The following is a 16,922-nucleotide window of genomic DNA, read 5'->3' as shown; positions in this document are numbered from 1 at the left end:
CCTGTATGAACCAACCTATGACCTTTTGTTATAATGCTGAGACGGATTCCTGTGTCCAATGAACAATAAGAATGTAGGGACCATTGTACTGTACTGTGTGTAAGTGTATATAAAGACAAGCCGACCTGGGCCAGCTCCATTCTACTCTTCTCAACGGTTCTCATCACTGATAATCGGGAGCTGGATATCCAGGAAGGCGCATGCGATTGTTTCCCCTTGTGCGTAAGTTCTCTGCAACCATTTTACCTCCTAATTTGTTGTAAGCCATTCTCTCTCTCTTTCCCCTTAAATGTAATTGTGTCACTATTGTATTTTAACGTGTAGTAATTCTGTTAGGTGTTTGTTAGTTTGGTAGTGTATAAATTGTACTGTGTATTCTTTTGCAATTGAACGTTCATTCTCTCCCTTAAAAGGTGTTAGAACCTTAGACCGGTATTTGAGTGTTTATTATATTGCTAAGTGTTCTCAGAGCGTCACGGACGCTCATGCAGCTTTTAAACTAACAAGGTTACACTGCGTTACATTTACACCTTATCACTGCACAAAGGTTTACAGTATAAGTACATTACTTATGGTATAGTTATTAAGGTTTAATTCTGTGAGCGTCAGCGCCGCTTGTGATCTCCTCGTGGTCTCGAGCGTCCGCTACGCTGGTAGCGTATCATTACGGTAGTCGGCAGCCTATAGCGTGCTTGCCTCTACGCATTAAGCCGTGAGCGAACGTGCCGCTCGTGCGTCTCGTCCACGGCTAAGCGTCCACTACGCTTAGTGCGTACCCTTACGGTACCACATACTCCAATAGCGTACTGAGTCTCTTAACCTTTTAGAGTGTTTAATATAGGATAAATCAGTAGGTTTTATCAATTGGGGACTCGCCCGCTCTTCACATATCTGCACTAGGTAACTTTAGCAGACATTATCGGTCAGCAAAGGGCGGGAAGGTGTTATCCCTCGTAGTGCTGACCAGATAAGCGTCTGCTTCGCTTAGTAAGGAGTGCTGAGGGAATCCGGAACCGGAAGGTAGGAACAGTACGTTATTGTTTTTTTAAAACTGTTTAGTTTCTGTTTTGCGTACATACGCATAAGCACACACACCTGTATTTCTTGCTTAGTAGTATTTGTCCGTATCTCATTCTCCTGATTGCCACATACTAGTGATAACGTGCTGAGAGATTTGTTGTTATTAATAGTTAAAAGATAAAAAGTAATATTTAAGGGAATAATTGTAAAGGCACGCACACAGTCTCGCCTAGAAATACAAGGGAGATTTGGGTGGTGTTCAGTGAATGATTACAGTTAAAGATCATTTACATTGATAAACGTGTAGTTGTGTTACTGTGGACGTACTTGGTTTGTGTACACGTGTCCTTACAAGGGCGGGGCGTACACGACGCAAGGGTCGACGCACGGAGCGTATATTACGCCACGGAGCGTACGGATACGCCCACATAATACAAACCGCACGATAGTATTGTTTTTAGTAGGCGATAAGGAAGTAACGCGATAATAACGCAAATCTATCTCAAATCCAAAAGTTAAAGTTAAAAGAAAAACCTTCTCTGTTGCAATTCTTCTGGGTTAGGCTAATACCGAATGAAAGGAATTCTGTACAGAAATAAGAGTGTTCGAATGTAAGAGTGTGTATATATAAGATTTCTCTCTCTTTTTTTACGAACGTGGGAACCATAGGCCAGTAGGAAGAGGTACACCAGCGAGAGTGATAGCGTGGGGTGGCTTGGGAGGCGTCCCTTGTTAGTCTCGACATAATATGAGCAGTAGAGTCTGCTGTACATAACAGACCAGGAGGTCAAGGACCAGGAGGTTCAGGTACAGCAGACTAGAAGTAGAGAGCACAACCGAAGAGGGTTGGTGCGAGACCCATATAGGCCAACAAAGCTCATTGCTGAAGGAATTCGCAGCCGAAATTTTCGATTCCACTGATCGTTCCGCACATAAGATTAGTTGCTTGTGTGCAGATACGATTGTACCGCATGTGATTGTGTGCATTAGCGTGTCTTGAATATTCATAAGAACGCTACTTGCACATTGTTAACGTGATTTGTGTAATTTTTTTATTTTAAGGGAAGTAGCCTGATCACTCAGGGACATTCCAACGACTGATACTTGCTGGGGAGGGTAACATACTCCCACACGCCCGAGCAAGTAGACGTTCATAGGGGCCCTAGGTTGGGTACGGAACCTCTGGGAACTTTGGTCGCCGTATTGGCCAGCATGGGCGGAGTTAAGTGGGCGGACCTCGAGGCAAAACCCCCACCGCAGCCTTACCCTGGGCATCTTGGTTTTTGTAAGGGTTGCCAAAGACCCTGATTTGAAGTCAGAGGTAGTGAAAGCAGCACCTGCAAAGATGGGGGCCAGTTGTTCAGGTAAGGGGCGATCAACCGAGGTTCAGGTTGATTTGGTAAACCGACCAATCGGGTCGGCAAGGTATATCATGTGTGAGAAATATGGTCATCACACAGAAATGTTGTGCAATGAATGGGAAAGGATGACTGTGCATGACGGGGAGAAGTTTCCCCGGGAAGGTACTTTTAACCCAGAAGTGTTACAGAATTTAAGGAGAAGAGTTTGCCTGATTAAATCTTCAAAAAGGCGTATTAGACATTATGACTATTTAAAATTGTGGCAACAGGAAAGTGAAATGCAAAGAAATTTAACTTACATATCTGACTCTCATCTTGGGAGGAGAGACATGGCAATGGAGAGGATTATGGCTGCAGAGAATGGCACGATGGTGTACGATAAAAATGCACTTAGTAACTGTATTAAGAATGAAAGTAACAAATGTAATAATGTTTCTAAAAATGAAAGTGTCAAAATTACAAATGTTAACCTGTGCAAGTTGCACCCCATGTTAAACTCCCCTCAGGATTACCAGCGAGAAAGTGAAACCAGCACGATGTCGGCACCGTTTCCAGTAGCCATCCTACAAGACATCCAGGTGGACGCGACCAAATCGGTAAAGGCAATAATCAAACCCCCTAACGGAGGGTCAGGTGAGGTCGTGTCCACAGGTACGTACGGTGTTATATATCACGCACAAACAAATGTACCTCATAAAGAAGAACCAACACAAGATGATGTAATTGAACTTAGCCCTGTCAGGGTGATCACAGTCCCCAATGGGAAGACTGACGATCAGGGAGTCATTCCCGTCAAAGACAGTGCAATGCGCCGTCCCTGGTCCCGGACAGAATTGAGATCAATCATGTCTGAATTCCCTGATCCTAGGGAAGATCTAGCTTCATGTCAGAGATTTATTAAAGAACTAGGAAACTCCACAGAACCCACCAACAAAGATTGGCGGACAGTGCTGAGGGCATGTTTGCCCTCCACTGTTGACCCTGCGAAATTTATTGCTGATTGTAAATTAGACACAGAGGTACCTTGTACGGAGGAACACAATCAGGAATGTATTAAGCAGATCAACCGACAGTTGGAAGTATATTTCCCATCCATTGTGGAATGGGAAGAAATCTTCTCCATAAGACAAAGAGAGGGGGAAATCACTTCTAATTACTTTCATCGGGCACTGCAGGAAATGGCTAGATACACTGGTATAGAAGATATTAAGACAAATGTACACTACAGGAAAGTAGCAGTTTATGTGTTAATAAATGGTTTAAAGAAAGTATTAAGAACGAATATACAAGCCTCTCTACCTAACTGGAGAGATATCTCAGTGGCCGATTTGAAAGAGTCCGCTATTAATCATGACCGGAACATCAAAAGCAAGCCACAAACCCCTGTGAATAGGTCAAAAGTAAAAAGGTGTTACAACTGCTTAAGGGAAGGTCATGTTGCACGAGATTGTAGGTCTAAAAACACACACAAGGTATATACACCCCCTAGACAACGACATGACCATAATAGTCAAAGAACCAGGGAAGCACAGGGAGAGCGGTTGATGGTGATGAGCATCCAAGCAGTAGAGGAGGCATCAAATCAACCAAAACCCCAGGCCGCTGGCACATGGAGGAAGCCAAGGGTTTGTTGTCTTTGTAAAAGAGAAGGGCATTATGCCAACAACTGTAACAACCCACATAAAATCAGACCCCCTAGACAGAAACACGAACAGAGTAATGACACACCAAATTATAATCAGGGATCATATAGGAAGAATTTTGGGCCACACCCATGATATGTAGTCAGGAAAGGTGATCATTAGGACTGATGGTAAGCCTGAGGTTATTGTTAATAAATTGGGAGGTCATTCCTTGAAGATACAGGAATGACCGGGTAAAATTTGTAATGTATCTGTAAAATGTTTTTTTTTCCCCCATCTCTGACGGTCATCGGCAGGACTCAAACATTACATAGCTACTTGGTCTTTGCAGAAGTCTACCAAACCCCAGCATGACCTACCCGCATCAATGTATCCTGGCCAGATACAAAGGGTGGAGTATGGAAATGCTGGTGGGAGGGACTGCTCAAGGATACCATAGGACATGTAGATGTGACAGCCTGATGATGAACGGAAGATCTGACAATGTTTTTTTTTCTCTCCTGAAAAATGTTTTTTCCTGTTGTTGTTTATTGTTGATTTATGTGACGCATATATATATATGAACGGTTCTCTCTCTCTTGTTGTTTTTTTTTTCTCTCTCTCTTCTTTCTCATGTTCTCATAATGTTACAGATGGTATGTCACACATCAGTTGGATAAATGGTAATGCAAGATTTATTCTCCTTACAGAAAGAGCACTGAGCTAGAAGGAATATTGTATCACCAGAATGATTAGAAGACTGAGAGACAGCATCTTTGAGATGACAGCAGAACAAGAAGAACAACAAGACTAGAGAACTAATTATCGTAACAAGTTTCTCTCCCCCTCAAACTGTTTATCTGTACCCCCATTACAAATTTCTCCTTTTCTCCTCCTGTAAGATGGACTTGCCCCAAGAGACTGTGATATGGATTTTCCTGTTGACCATGATGTTGACCAGAGCAGTCTGTTTCAGTGAGGTCGAGAAAGGATCCAGAATGGGTTTCTGATGACTGAGACGGAGGTGTAAATTTCCAATAACAACACAATCACCGAGCAAAGGCGAGTACCGGAAAACGATCTAGCAGCCATGTTATTCGTAAACATTGTAAAGGATTGTTAGCTAAAGAGAATTGCATCTGTAGGCATTGTGATAACTTAGTTGAGGATGGGTGCATCAAGAAATGTCAGTCCAGTTTTTACATTAACATGGACCGGCATCCATTGGGTGACTATCACTCATTAGTGGGTAAGGTGTTAAACCAAACAGACTGCTGGGTATGCTCTCAAGTACCTCAAGGTCACAGCAAGTCAGGACTAGTACCATTTCCTTTAACGATAGGGGAGGTACTTGAGTTAAGTGGTGGGAGGCCGGTGGACAAGAGGTTTAACATCTCTAGTCCTCCTAGTTTGAAGCTCCACCAATACCATGTGGATAGGTCCTTAGTGTGCTTTAACATTTCCAATCCCCGAAAGCCGGGAAATTGGGAAGTGTCATGGAATAACAAAACCATGACCTTTTCATATAGAGCCGATAGAATGCCTACAGATACAGAGCTTATACGCCACATAGCCGATAGTGGAAAATATTTCCGATATAGGTATACCCTAGGAAGTAGGACCATGAGAGTTGGAGAGGTATCACCAGGATACTGTGCACATATCATACAACCGGATACATGTACTAGACAGATGGGAGAATTAGGGTTAGGAGGGTTCACATGGAAGATGTGTAACATGGTTCTAACATATTCAGTCCCATATGTTCTCCCCGATGATGCATATTTCATATGCGGGAGAAAGGCGTATGAGCGGCTTGCCCCAAACTCAGAGGGATTATGTTATATTGGAAAAGTACCGCCTGAAGTAATGACTGTATCGAATAACAACGACTGATTTGATTTACGACCCAACCATTGAGACAATGTTGTGATGAAAATGTGATTCCACGGTCCGTTTCTTTCACCCGTTTCTCCTTTGTTTTCCTCCAAGGTACAAAGACATCCGCTTGGAAGAAGAATTTGACAACCTTTTACACAGACCATTGATGGACAATGCCATAGACCCCCAATATCCCTAGCGATTTTAAAATTTTACGATAGCCCAACACTTTTGTAAGTCTATGGACATTGAGAAAGCTTTTTGCTCGCATTTTGGCAACATGTACATCAAGACAAGACACCAGACAAGACTTCAATCAACAAATGTATATTAAACTCACATAGTTTATGACTGCATTTACCATAATTGCTCCTTATCTTCATCTCTACAACCTTCAGGTAATGACACACATAGTCGATAGGGAATATAGGCACAGATATCAGCACTCACATATCCCCCCCATTCATGTATCATCAACTAAAATGTGCTCCCCCATTTTGTTGCAACCAAAAGCCGAAAAGAGCTCGGTAAAGTTTGACAGCCCATCCACAGACCCGTACCACGGGATAAGAAGGAATTCAAATGTATACTTCGCAATACCTCGAAGCTTGCTTTAAAACACGTTCGGCACGATGATACATCCTCAAACATGGACTCATACATACATGCTTCTACTATCTCACTAGGTCATACCGTTTTCCCACCTTCTTCTCTTCTCCCTTACCCAATCATAGAAATGTATTATACATGACATATATTTTTCTCTTTTTGAACTGTTTTAGGAAGTGGCAGTTATTGGTGACTGCCAAAGGGTGGACTGTCAAAGTCAGAAAATATCACGCTGCACATTGCCATATATGCACCTCATGTGTGTACCCGCTGCACGTGCATGAGCCCTCCCATGCGTGCGTATACTCGCAGTCGCGTGCACTCGCAGGCGCACGGTATGCGCATTTACGGTAGAGTTTGTGTGCGTCTAGCGGGCGACTCAATCGTTACATATTTTAGTCATATAATGTATTTTGTAGATTATGGTCCCGTTGATAGAATCTCAAAGTTTAGTTAATGTAGCATGTTCAGAGACAAGGAGATCCCTCTTCGTTTGATACGAAGGGTCAGACAGGGGTTACACAGTGGTGTTTAGTATCCATCGGAAGGGTATATAATTAGCAATATTCCGGTGTTGGTTAGAAACGGATTAATCGCTCGTGCGTATAGTTATGACTATAAGAAGTTTATGGACATTTACTATATTTGCAGTTTATTACCCATGCGGCGGGAAACCTGAGTTTCCCTCCCACTTGAGCAGTTTGAAATAGTCACAACCCACCTGTATGAACCAACCTATGACCTTTTGTTATAATGCTGAGACGGATTCCTGTGCCCAATGAACAATAAGAATGTAGGGACCATTGTACTGTACTGTGTGTAAGTGTATATAAAGACAAGCCGACCTGGGCCAGCTCCATTCTACTCTTCTCAACGGTTCTCATCACTGATAATCGGGAGCTGGATATCCAGGAAGGCGCATGCGATTGTTTCCCCTTGTGCGTAAGTTCTCTGCAACCATTTTACCTCCTAATTTGTTGTAAGCCATTCTCTCTCTCTTTCCCCTTAAATGTAATTGTGTCATATTGTATTTTAACGTGTAGTAATTCTGTTAGGTGTTTATGTTAGTTTGGTAGTGTATAAATTGTACTGTGTATTCTTTTGCAATTGAACGTTCATTCTCTCCCTTAAAAGGTGTTAGAACCTTAGACCGGTATTTGAGTGTTTATTATATTGCTAAGTGTTCTCAGAGCGTCACGGACGCTCATACAGCTTTTAAACTAACAAGGTTACACTGCGTTACATTTACACCTTATCACTGCACAAAGGTTTACAGTATAAGTACATTACTTATGGTATAGTTATTAAGGTTTAATTCTGTGAGCGTCAGCGCCGCTTGTGATCTCCTCGTGGTCTCGAGCGTCCGCTACGCTGGTAGTGTATCATTACGGTAGTCGGCAGCCTATAGCGTGCTTGCCTCTACGCATTAAGCCGTGAGCGAACGTGCCGCTCGTGCGTCTCGTCCACGGCTAAGCATCCGCTACGCTAAGTGCGTACCCTTACGGTACCACATACTCCAATAGCGTACTGAGTCTCTTAACCTTTTAGAGTGTTTAATATAGGATAAATCAGTAGGTTTTATCAACTTCACCATGTGAAGTCTACTGTGCCACATAGAGGAGGGGGCATGGAACTTACACATGGGTCCTCACCTCTTTTGCACTGCTACTGTGCGAGGGGGTAGGGGGCGGCGCTGAAAATACTTTTTTTTCTACATCAGTTTGTATAATGGGGTGTGTTTATACCTCCTATATCTAGGCCACGCCAGTTTTTGTTTTTTTTTTTTACGTGGGTCTGCCACTGCTCTCTACACCGCTGATCTTACAAGTATGTACAGTATTTGCTTTCATTTCTTTCATTTCTTAATTAATAATATATTATATGTGAAGAGGTGGGCTACTTCCTGCATGAAATACTGCTCTACTCTACTGAGATATTTTATCTCGCATTTACTATTTTTATGTCTGAGAATTTTTAACTGCAGTTTCCCACATTCCTTTTCAAAGTACCCACTGCATTTACAGCTCCGCAAACACCTGCCAACAAATGTAGTTTTCTGATAACTGATGTATTAGTATTGTAATATACTAAACTGATACATTACTAAAAGAAACACAAACTACATCAAATATAATCACAAGAGACATTGGGGTAGATGTATTAACCTGGAGAAGGCATAAGGAAGTGATAAACCAGTGATAAATGCAAGGTGATAATGCACCAGCCAATCAGCTAGTAACTGTTAATTTACATATGGGAGCTGATTGGCTGGTGTGTTTATCACCTTGCACTTAACACTGCTTTCTCACTTCCTTATGCCTTCTCCAGGTTAATACATCTGCCCCATTGGACTTAATTCAGAGATGGACACAGATCACTGCATACTGCGTCCATCTACTCACATCAGTGCCGTAACTAGCCATTTGAGCGCTGTGTGCAAGAAACAACAGTGGCGCCCCCCCCCCATGTAAGACAGGGCCAGTGCGCGCCGCAGGTGCGCGAAAAATTTATAGGGGCGTGGCTTCACTGGGAAGGGGCGTGGCCACAAAATAACAGCAATTCATACTACGGTGCACAGTAGTCTACATTATTCAAATTGCGCTGCACAGTAGCGCCACTACACCAGGTAGAGCCCCTTTTATACATTACAGCAGACAGCGTCCCCCTTTTTACACATTGCGGCAGCCAGTCCCCCTCTTTACACATTGCGGCAGCCAGGCCCCCTCTTTACACATTGCGGCAGCCAGGCACCCTTTTTACACATTGCGGCAGCCAGGCCCCCTTTTTACACATTGCGGTAGCCAGTCCCCCTTTTTACACATTGCGGCAGCCAGACCCCTATTTATACATTGTGGCAGCCAGTCCCCCTTTTTACACATTGCGGCAGCCAGGACCCCATTTTACACATTGCGGCAGCCAGGACCCCATTTTACACATTGCGGCAGCCAGGACCCCCCCCCCTTTTTACACATTACGGCAGCCAGTCCCCCTCTTTACACATTGCGGCGGCCTGGCCCCCTCTTTACACATTGCGGCAGCCAGGCACCCTTTTTACACATTGCGGCAGCCAGACCCCCTTTTTATACATTGTGGCAGCCAGTCCCCCTTTTTACACATTGCGGCAGCCAGTCCCCCTTTTTACACATTGCGGCAGCCAGGCCCCCTTTTTACACATTGCGGCAGCCAGTCCCCCTTTTTACACATTGCGGCAGCCAGGACCCCTTTTTACACATTGCGGCAGCCAGACCCCCTTTTTATACATTGCGGCAGCCAGGACCCCTTTTTACACATTGCGGCAGACGGTGTCCCCCTGAGAGAGAAAGAAAGGGAGAAAGAGAAAGAGAGAGAGAGAGAGAGAGAGAGAGACATACTTACCTTCTCCCCGCTGACAGGCTCCTCGTGCAGCTCCCTCTCGGTGCAGGCTGTGTGAGGTGAGAAGGAGGAGGAGGGAGGGGGAGCAGGGAGCCGCAGCAGCGCTGTTTGGTTGGTAATAAGCGCCGCTGCAGCATCCCCCTCTCCTTCTGTATTGGTTGCCTGGCGCTGCTGTGGATGCTGGGATGAAGGAACCGCATCCCAGCATCCATAGCAGCGCCGGGCAGCCAATACAGAAGGAGAGGGGGATGCTGCAGCGGCGCTTACTACCAATCAAATAGCGCTGCTGCGGCTCACTGCTCCCCCTCCCTCCTCCTCCTTGAACCCGGCGCTGGTCTCTCTCCTCCAGCGCGGCGCACGGCGCACACAGAGGCGGCATGTAATGAGTCAATTTGACTCATTACATGCCGCTGGCCGTTGCGCCCCCAGGGCAACTGCGCTGTGTGCCAAGCCCCCTTGGCACACACGTAGTTACGGCCCTGACTCACATGCTGGGGACCGCCCAGCACAGGGCGAGGCTGCCCAGCATGTGTGACGGGCCGCCTCCCGCTGCTAATCTAATTGCGGACGCATCAAACTAAGGTTGACCCCTGGCAGCGCTATCGGGCAGTCTGCCGCTATTTTATAATCGGAGCACGTCATACACAGCCGGACCGAAAACGGTCACTGCACACCCCCATTCGGCCCTGCATATCCTCCCACGCAGTGTCACCGCCCTGGGAACGCCCACCGCTGTCAATCATCTTGTGTCCGCATCTTTTCTGGATGTAACCACATACTTCCAAATGACGGTCTATAATTAATAACATTATGTTTTACTGATGGTCCAAATATTATTTGACTATTGGGCACCTAATAACGCAGTTTAATTTTTTTGATGTGTTACATTGCTTCCCTTTCCAAACTGCTGCTACCCTGAACTTAATATTTTTTATTTTTTATCTTTAGAGGAGAATTTTCAGTGTCCTAGAGTTATTGATAATCTTATTTATAGACACATGATTATTTGCAATCCCAATATTAATAGTAATATGTCACTTCACAGTTTTAGGAAAAACATTCGGCAAAACATATTAAAATAAAAATATATAAAAAATGTAAAAAAAATACATCTTAAAAAGAGACAAAAATAAAGCACAGTATAATAAAAAGTCTTACAGTATATCACTTTGCCAGGTGTTTGGGCAGATATGTCTGCTTCCCTGAATGAGGAAGGCTCATTATGCTCCTCAGTTCTCACACAGCACAAGAATTTCACTCTTTGCTTTTTCTCTGCCACACACAGAACTCTAAGGGGAGCACACTTATTGTGCGGGTATAGCTTTGGTTCTTTACGGAAGGCGAAGCAGGAAGCAGCAGCACCGAGATATATTAACATCTCAGATGCCGAAGTGGGGCAGATGAAAACTCTCCCCTCCGGCGATCGCTGCCTGTGTCTCTCCCCAGCCGGCTCTAGTGCGCATGCGGAAGATCTCACATGCAGGCTGGAGCCAGCACCCACCACAGCCAAGGACAGAAGATAGGGCAATGACACCTGCCTTTTAGATAGCAGCACTGATATAGACCAGGTTGCATAGCGTCCCTGTCATTCAGCACGCACTGCTGCTGTAATACATGGTAGAGAAGTGGTATCAGTGCACATAACGGGCCTTATACAGCTTGTTTGCACACGCGTACTGCCCATAATATGCGTGCGTGACCCTTCACTATGCGGCAGCACCCCGGAAGGATGCGGCTGCATGGTGATTGACAGTGGCGGCCATTGGGGGGGCATCAGCGTGACATTTCGTTTTCTAGGTGGCTGCGTGACTTCAAACACAGACGCTCGGAGAAAAATAATTGCTGCGTAGGCAGGGGTCAACCTTAGTTCGATGTGTTTGCAAATAAATTGTGCAAGCATCAAGGGGCGGTGCCACTCACATCCTGGGTGGCCTTGCCCTGTGCTGGGCGGTCCCCAGTATATGAGTAGATGGACGCAGATCTTGCTACGGAAGCAAGATCTGTGTCCATCGCTGAATAACCCCCAACGTGTGCTGATACCACTTCTCCCCCATAATGACGATTGAGACATTTACCCCTATGTTCAGTTCAGCATGTCAGCATGGTCTGAGTCACTCTGAAACAGAAGTGCGGTGTCCTTGGTGTTGGCACTGTCCTTGTTCCAATGTCCTTCTCACAAAGTGTCCCTCAGGAGGTTACAACATACACATCATACGGGTTCTTTATTTCATATTAATCTCAGATTCCATGTTGTATTCACATATGTAAAAAATTATATGTTATATAGCAGAGGGCCGGATTAACGCTCTGGGGGGCCTGGGTTACTTAAGTCAAGGGGCCCCCAGACACACAAATATATTTATATATATTTTTAATACAATCACACACACACAGCAAACGTATGCACAACACACACACTCTGCATGCATACATACATACATACATACATACATACATACATACATACATATATATACCAGGGACGTGCAGTCAGGGGAGGCAGTGCTTCCCCTGTCATTAATGAATAAAATAATACAGAGAAGATACTTCTGACACATGTTCTGTGTCATAAGTATCTGCTTTACTCTTTATATTATTTTAAGAATTTTTACACTCTAAGAAACCTCTCTCTGTGCCTCCCGCAGTCTATGTGAAAGGGCCGGAAGAGGGGGGCGGGGCCAGGCATTGGGCAGTGAAAGCCCATTAAGAAAAGCAGCAGTAGCGGCACCCAACAGCAGTGCCGCTTTGACAGGGGCGTGCTTTCAGCACGCCCCTGTCAATGTGATTGGGCAGTGAGCAGGTCCCCGGAAACGGTCTCTGACAGACCACTGTGTTTCTCCGTACCACCTTTGGTAGTGTTTCCCTACCCCCTTCCACTGTGTGTCTCCTGCTGTTCCCGAAGCCAGTGGGGTCAGGTTACTGCACCCCCCCACACACACACACACACACACTCACACTTGGTGCCTATCAATGTCTCCCCCCCACCCTCCCCTCGCATCCGGTCAGGATGACAGCTGCTGTGTTGATGGGACTGAGGAGTGGGACATGGCGGGAGCTCTACTCACACTTGCTCTGGCTATCTGTCTTAGCGCTGCAGCTCCTGTGTGAGGCTGTGTGAGACATTGATCGGCGGCAAGTGTGAGTGGGGGGGTGCAGTGACCTGACCCCACTGGCTGTGGGAACAGCGGGAGACACACAGGGGAAGGGGGTAGGGAAACACTACTGAAACCGCTCCCATCGACACAGCAGCTCTCCTCCTGCTACCGTCCACGGAGGGAGCCAAGGCGGCTGGGAGCTATGGGGAGCAGTGTCCATGGAGGGAGCAGCAGCCGGGACCCGGGAGCTACAGGGAGCAGGTGAGATTGTTGTTTAACTTAGCGAACGAGTACCTTTCACTACCATCCTGCCGACGTGCTCCGCACGACTGCTCCCATCCTGCCCCCCGTGCTCCACACCACTGCTCCCATCCTGGCCCCCTGCTCCGCACCACTGCTCCCATCCTGCCCCCCCCCCTGCTCCACACCACTGCACCCATACTGCCCCCCCTGCTCCGCACCACTGTTTCCATACTGCCCCCCCTGCTCCACACCACTACTCCCATCCTGCCCCCCATGCTCCGCACCACTGCTCCCATCCTGCCTCCCTGTTCTGCACCACTGCTCCCATCCTGCCCCCCGTGCTCCACACCACTGCTCCCATCCTGGCCCCCTGCTCCGCACCACTGCTCCCATCCTGCCCCCCCCCCTGCTCCGCACCACTGCTCCCATACTGCCCCCCCTGCTCCGCACCACTGCTCCCATACTGCCCCCCTGCTCCGCACCACTGCTCCCATCCTGCCACCCTGCTCTGCACCACTGCTCCCATCCTGCCCCCCCTGCTCCGCACCACTGTTTCCATACTGCCCCCCCTGCTCCACACCACTACTCCCATCCTGCCCCCCATGCTCCGCATCACTGCTCCCATCCTGCCTCCCTGCTCTGCACCACTGCTTAGATCCTGCCCCCCATGCTCCGCACCACTGCTCCCATCTTGCCCCCTCCTGCCCTGCACCACTGCTCCCATCTTGCCCCCCACTGCTCCGCACCACTGCTCCCAACCTGCCCCCCACTCCGCACCACTGCTCCCAACCTGCCCCGCACCACTGCTCCCTTCCTGCCCCCTCCTGCTCCGCACCACTGCTCCCATCCTACCCCTTCCTGCTCCGCACCACTGCTCCCATCCTACCCCCTCCTGCTCCGCACCACTGCTCCCATCCTGCACCCTCCTGCTCCGTACCACTGCTCTCATCCTGCCCCCTCCTGCTCTGCACTACTGCCCCTATCCTGCCCTCCCTGCTCCCATCCTGCCCCCTCCTGATTGGCTGCCAGTCCTTGATATAGTAGCGCCGTGGACATAGGAGCCGCAGTGCCGCCATCCACAGCCTCCACCTACTTGCACAACCGCCGCCCTCTGCCTCCTCCTCTGCTACCCCGCCCTCAACTGCCCCCCGCCGACGCCCTCAGTCCAACTCTGCACCTCTGCACCATGCCACCAACAACCTCCTCATAAACCGCACCGCAGACCACAGCATCCTCAGTACTGCCGCTGCTAAATAGGTAATATCACCCTGCTACCTTTCTCTCTCTCTAGTCCCTACTGTATGCCCTTGCTGTCCCTCTCTCTGTCACTCCTCTTTGTCACTCTCCCTATCCATATGTCCCTGCTGTCACTTTCCCTGTCACTGCTGTCACTTTCCCTGTCCCTCTTTCACGCTCCCTGTCCCTAATTAGGGGGATAGAGATGCTGGAATACCAGGAAAGACTTGCAAGGCTTGACATGTTCACACTAGAAAAGAGGAGATTAAGAGGGGACATGAACAACATCTATAACTATTTAAGGGGACAATACACAGAGCTTTCGGGGGATCTGTTTTTGTTGAGACCAGCACAGAAAACACATGGACACCCACTTAGGTTAGAGGAGAGGAGATGCTGCACACAGAGGCGGAAAGGTTTTTTCACAGTAAGGACAGTACGAGTTTGGAATTCCCTGCCTGAGAAAGTAGTAATGGCAGACTCGGTCTATAAAATTCCTAATGGATAAGGATATACAGGGTTATGGTGGATAGTTCACGTACCATAGTTATAATAAAATGAGGGAATACAACACAACGGACGACTTTATCAACAGATAAAATTAATCCTGAAAATATCACAGAGTAGGAGAACACAAATAGGTTGAACTTGATGGATAGATGTCTTTTTTCAACCTCACAACTATGTAACTGTGTAACTATGTCCCTACTGTCACTCTCCCTGAATTTTGTCTCATACCATGTGACCCCCGCTGAGTCTGCCTGGATGACAGGGACCTTGTAAGGCAGCTTCAGACTAATACTGCTGGATCTATGGCAGGGGGATTACTGCAGCAATGGACAGTCACAGAGCTGTGAAATGGTGGGGAGACAGCAGGGAGGGTTCCGAAAAGATTCCTCACCTGCACAAGCTGCCGCATCAGGGATGGCAGCGATAACTGACATCAGCTTGGGGGCGGTAGCTGGCATCAGCTTGGTGGTGGTATGAATCATCAGCAGGACTCAGCGAACATTATGGCTGCAGTGCCTCACCAGACACTGACCTCACCGCACGCCACTGATGTATACAAACAAACACAACACAGTTACACACAGCATTACCTACACACACACACACACACACACACACACACACACACACACACACACACACACACACACACACACACACACACAATATATACATACATATACACAACACACATGTCATACAGTCACACACAGCAAACATACCAACACACCCAGCATACATATACACAACATACACACAGTAACCCACAGCTTTCCTACAAACACACACATAGCATGCATACATACACTCAACATACCTACCTACACACACACACACACACACACACACACACACACACACACACTCACTCATACCATACCTACAAACACATATAGTACACACACACACACACACACACACACACACACACACACACACACACAATGAAGCACTGACCAAGAGAGGAGAGGAGGAGGAGGAGGAGGAGGAGGAAGAGATCCATGTGAGCCAAGCTGCAGCTGCACCTGGTTGCCTCCACTGTGTATGTGTGACTTTGCAACAATGTTTCCAAAGCAGAGAGCTCTGGTGATCAGAGCTTTCTGTGAGAAGCGCAGTCGGTACCCGGGGAGCTGCTTCAGTTATGCCTGTGATGCAGAGATGGAGACAAAGCTATCTCCTTCTCTGAAAAACTAATTTGGTTTTGCAAGGGGGGCCCCTGAAATTTGGGGGGCCCAGGGTAACGCATAATGCTGATAAAACACCAATAAAAAAAGGACTTTGGAGGTACTAATATATGGTCAGGTAAAACATCAAAGGAACATTAAAGATCATGGAGACAGCCCCACTCTTCATGAATGCCTACCAGATAGTCTGAGCACATCAGACATGTGAATTATTGGGGTCCGAGGCACGGGCATCCAGAACAGCAGGTTACCACCAAGCTGCGAATAGTGTCTCTTTCAATGTCCCCACCTTTTATTTCCATCTAACAAGCCCAATTGGTTGCAGCTGTGACATGCAATCCTGCATTTCAAAGGCTGGCATGCGCATAAGTGCATTTGGAACGTATAAATGGAGCGCAAGGAAGCCAGAATCTGTGATATTAAAAAAATGAAGTGACGTCAATTCACATTCTGTCCTTTGAAACGCGGGATTGTGTTCCACTGAACAGCTGCAACCAATCGAGCTTTTTAGGTGGGAATTCAGGATGTTGACATGGACAGCAGGTCAGCATGTCAAATATTAACATTCACAATGACAGAATGTGAATGTCAACAGTCAATAATGTCAGCAATGCAATTTTACTTTCATTTTCAGAGTAATACTATGTCATGCAATAGACATTGACTCCCGTTTACCAGACCCGGCACTGTTTCTTCACCAGCTTGGGTGCTCCTGCTGGCCACTACAGTAAACATTAACATATTGGACTTGGGGCCTAATTCAGAACTGATCGGTGCTGTGCGTTTTCG

This window comes from Pseudophryne corroboree, chromosome 1 (genome assembly GCF_028390025.1).
Source record: "Pseudophryne corroboree isolate aPseCor3 chromosome 1, aPseCor3.hap2, whole genome shotgun sequence".
Taxonomy (NCBI): Eukaryota; Metazoa; Chordata; class Amphibia; order Anura; family Myobatrachidae; genus Pseudophryne; species Pseudophryne corroboree.
This window is presented reverse-complemented; position numbering follows the sequence as displayed.